The following is a 5,000-nucleotide window of genomic DNA, read 5'->3' on the forward strand; positions in this document are numbered from 1 at the left end:
ATATATATATATATACGAAGGTCAAAAATTTTTAGATGATTTTAAATGTCAATGACTCTTTTTCGAGACGATTTTAGACTAATTTTTTTTTTCAGATTGTTTCTTAAACTTGATTTCTTAAACTTGTAGTTTAACAATTTGAAAAAAAGAAAAGATATTATCTTAAATAATCTCGAAGGAGAAATAATTGACTTTTTTAAGATAATTTTGCAACTTTTAGTTTAACTAGGAATTTTTTATCTATCCCATTGATATCTTGAGATCTTCCGAATAGAATTTTTTTTCGGTTTTTTATTAACCTCCTTCCGTTTTCTCGATTTTAACGATAACCATAACCTACTCGATAAAGATATAATTATCTTTCTGATTATTATCTCGTTGTGCCATACGATGATGTCGTTATATCGATAACAGGACGTTTCAAACGGGTAGCCGTAGTAATGTATGTATGTATAAAAAAATGATATACCAACAACAATACCATCATAAATACCACATTGAAGAAGTGGAGAAAAAAAGGAAAAGAAAAAGAAAAGATAAGTGTTCTTGTTAATAAGAAAAAATAAAAAATAAAAAAAAAAAATAAAAAATAAAAAAATAGAAAGAAAGAAAGAAAAAAAAATAACTTAAGTAGCACTCTATCGTGAGACAATATTATGTAATTACAGCTGCAATTGCGGTTTATTATTCGCTTTTACGTTTGCTTTGTAATTCGTTATCGAAAAATGTGTACACAAACATACATACACAAACACCTACATCTATATACATATATATAATTATATATAAGTATAATAAGCATTGTGAGCCATTAAAAAATAGAAAAATCACTGTGTCGATACGCGTAATTTCGAAGGAAAGAAAAGAAGAAGAAAAAGAAGAAAAAGAAGGAAAGTTAGCCCCAGGAGTAACATCAAATTTTAATTTCGAATCGAAATTAAAAAAGAAAAGGAAAAGAGAACTGAAGAAAAGAGAAAAGAAAAATCAAATTAATAGCTAAAGGTATTTTTTGATTTTGTCAAAAATACATTATGATATTGTTATTTTTGAGAAGTGTTTTAAATGTCTATTTTAAAATATGGGGGCACAGATAAAGAGCGAAGACCTAGTTTGCGCCTTATGATAAGTATGGTCCTTAAAACGTACGAAGAAGAAGAAAGATAGAGAGAAGGAAAACTAAAATGAAAATAGAATGAAAAGAGAAAAGAAATCAAACGAAAAAGAACAAATTTAGTAGATCCGCCAGGAGAGGCGTGAGACTTAATCAACTTGTTGGATATTCATTTTAATGATACATATTTAAGGCGTATGATCAAACTGATCGCATTGTTGAATATTTTAACAGACTCGAACGAGAAAAACTCGAGAGGAAAAGAAAGGTGCAGAACGCATAAGCTTCTCTCTCTTTTTTTTTTTCTTTTTATTTCGTTTTGTGTTTATATTATTATTTATTTATTTATTTATTTATTTATTTATTTATTTATTTATTTATTTGTTATGGAGACATAAATGACGCGTATTTGTTTTATTTTTTTTCGTTCTTCTATATTCTTTTCCTTTCCTTTTTTTGAAGAGATGGAAAGAATATTTCTTATCTTTTTATATTTATTTATGTATTTATTTATTACCGATTATCTAGTCACTCGTTCACGATCTTCATAAAATGTATATCTTTATTCATTTATTCTTTTTTTCGATCGTTTCTTAATGCGATTACAAAGAAAAAAAAGAAAAAAAACGATAATATAAAATTCGATCACCTTCTCGAGAATCTCTTCGAGTCCGAGGATGAATATAGATCCTTAAATTTTGCGAGCGCCGATTATTTTTCTACTAATACTAAGCGATTGTCTATACAAACAGGCTGGAAGCAACGAATCCAACGAAGCCTGTTTTTAACACATATAAATTAATTCCCTGATTTCTAGCTCTCTAACGAGAAGTAGTTTAAGAAAAGTGTAGAGAAATTAAAAGAGAAAAAAAAAAAAACAACAAAAACAAAACTACAAAAAAATATATAAACGAAAAGAAAGAAAGAAATTAAGTCAGTATGGAGGAGAAGAGAAGAAGGGGCTGCGAAGATTTCCGATTAAGAAAATAAAAATGAAAAAATGAAAAAGAAGAGTTACATGCCAAATAGACCAGAAACGATCGAAGAAGAATAAAAAAGAAATAGAAGAAGAAGAAGAAGAAGAAAGAAGAAAAGAGAAATTAAAAAAAAATATATATATATATATAAACAAATAAATCTCATTTTCTGTTCCGAGAGCAAGTTCCATAACAAAGGAATTTTAAATTAGTGATCGTATCTTTCGACTAATTTCGTCGGCCAATAATGATCGATTATTATCCTTCTAATTAATTTCTATTTTCAATGTAGAGTCGTCTACTTAGATAGCTGGTCTAAGCCGGCCACGACTTATGTAAACCTAGATATTGAAGATAGAGAATATATTTGAATCAAAAAGTACATATACATATATATACAAATACATATATATATATATATACAAATATATATGTACATATATACATATATACATACATGAATATATATGTACATATACAGAGTGGGATTATAACTTAGATCATGTTAAATATCTTCATTCTTTTTTTTTTGAGAAATTTTTAACAAAGCATGTACGTTACTGAGGAAGCCATAATGTAATAATAGTTATAATTTTTTATAAAAGTCAACTGTGTTTCTTTAAAGAGAGTCATATGTTTTTGATTTCATTAGTCCATGCAGTTCTCTATAATTTTTATTTCAGAAAATGAAAATGAAAGAAGTAGCTATTGGTAGCTATACAAAAATTTCACTGAAAAAAAAGTAATTTGTTTATTAATTATTTAATAATTTATGTAAATGTATAAATCAATCGTAGTCTGAAATTGCTTGTTTCTTGGAAAAATAAGATGAATTCAGTTCGTACGAATTTGTTTATAAAAATTGTTTATAACAAATTGTTTATTAATTATTAACAATAAGCTAAAAAGATGGAGAAAATTATGCCCTTTAAAATGGTATTTGATTCAAGTTTCTACGACTTCTAATTCCCGAGATATTTACATGCAATTGGAAAATCTGGCTATTATAATAATAATATAAAAAAATAATTTATCAATTATTTATTGATTTATGTAAATTTATAAATCAGTCACAGTCTGAATTTTTGTGTTTCTTGACAAAATAAGATGAATCCAGTTCGTAAGAATTTGTTTACAAAAATTGTTTATAACAAATTGTTTATAACAAATTGTTAATTATTTATTAACAATTTGTAAGAATGGAGAAAATTTTGCCCTTTAAAATGATATTTGATTCATGTCGCTACGACTTCTAGTTCCAGAGATATACCCGTTTAAATATAAGACACTTAAATTAGGTCACTGACCTACATTTCATTCATCTTTACTCGGTGACACACTGACCTATATAAATTCCGAGAATTACTACGACCGTACTACTACTACTACTATTACTACGAACAGCTGTACCGCGCGACTTATGAATGGAAATCTTTCGGAGACGATATCTTCGAAAGAAAAAGTCGTAGAGACTTGAAACCAACGCCATTTTCAAGCGTAATTTATCCTTTATTTATTTAAATATTGCAATAATATTGTTATAATAAAATCGCTTTTGTTAATAATTTTTAAAATTGATTTTTTTTCTTTTCTTTCATAATAGGAACATAACTATAATGGAAACATCAAAATTTTTCTTATAATCATATAAATTTTATTTTGTTTATTTAAAAAAAAGAGATAGAAGATTTTTTTAATAATAGCCAACCTACGAAATTGAAAGACAAAAATTCGAAAGACCTTTACTGTGAATTATCTCCTAAACTAATAATTTTTCGACTTACATGGATTAATACTTTTTTATAGAGAATGTCAAATTACATTGATCAGTGTAAACAAAAACATATAATTCTATTTTAAAAAATTTAGTTGACCTTAGTATGTTTTTTACGCATTCGACCACAAAAAAATCGTTATTACTGTATTATGGCTTCCTTTGTATCGTACGGTTTTTGTAAACAAAATTTTTCAATATCTCTAAAAAAAATGGAGATATTCAAGATTATTAATGAAAATTATAGCCCCACCTTGTATAATATACATACATAACTTAGTATATCGACGAAAAAAAAGAACAAAATATTAGCAATGACGATGTAAATTGTAAGTCATACACCATGGTGTTGTTGAGAAAAGGGAGAGTAAATAAATAAATGAATAAATTAATAAATAAGTGAATAACATAAAAAGAAAAAAAAATAAACAAAAAAGAAGAATAGAATAAAAAAAATAGCGTAAGAGGAAATAAAAGGAGGAAGGAAAGAAGGGATGGATAATAAATAATAACGTGTCTTTCTAAAGCTTGGCCGAGAGAGAAGAAAAATGTAGAATTGATAATAATTTGAAGAATAAAAAAGGAAATAGAGGAAGGAAAACGAAAATAAAATAGATCGACGTGGAATGAAGAAAAACAAATAGAAAAAAAAATTGAAAAATATATATATACAATAGACGTTAATTTATTAACTTAACAAAGGTAAAATATAATCTCGAAGATGTTACACAGAGAGAAAGAGAGAGGGAGAGAAAAAGCATACCTAATGAAACTTCACTATATATATATATATATATATATATATATATATATATATATATATTATATAATCGCTTTATTCCACGTTATCATTACTTTTCCTCGAGAGCCAACGAATTTCGAGATATTGTACTCGATCAAGGACCAAAGATAACGATGAGATATCGTATTAAAATAAAAAAATAAAAAGAAAACGAGAAAACAAAAAAAATAAAAAAGAGCAAGGAAAAAACAAAAAAAAAAAACAAAACAAAACAAAATTAAAAAAAAAATAATTTAACAAATTTTATTCTAGTCACACACACATACACAAACACACACACACGCACGCACGCATCTACACATTGATAAGTGAACATTTAATGTATGTATCTCCCCT

The 5,000-nt window shown here is 26.2% G+C and overlaps 1 protein-coding gene across 9 annotated transcripts in view; it reads left to right on the forward strand.

Annotated features, from left to right (window-relative positions):
- Positions 1–5,000, forward strand: part of LOC122633700 (longitudinals lacking protein, isoforms A/B/D/L) — a 268,756-nt gene that overhangs the window by 225,295 nt on the left and 38,461 nt on the right. The gene's annotated exons all lie outside the window — the stretch shown is intronic.

This window comes from Vespula pensylvanica, chromosome 13, assembly GCF_014466175.1.
Source record: "Vespula pensylvanica isolate Volc-1 chromosome 13, ASM1446617v1, whole genome shotgun sequence".
Lineage (NCBI taxonomy): Eukaryota > Metazoa > Arthropoda > Insecta > Hymenoptera > Vespidae > Vespula > Vespula pensylvanica.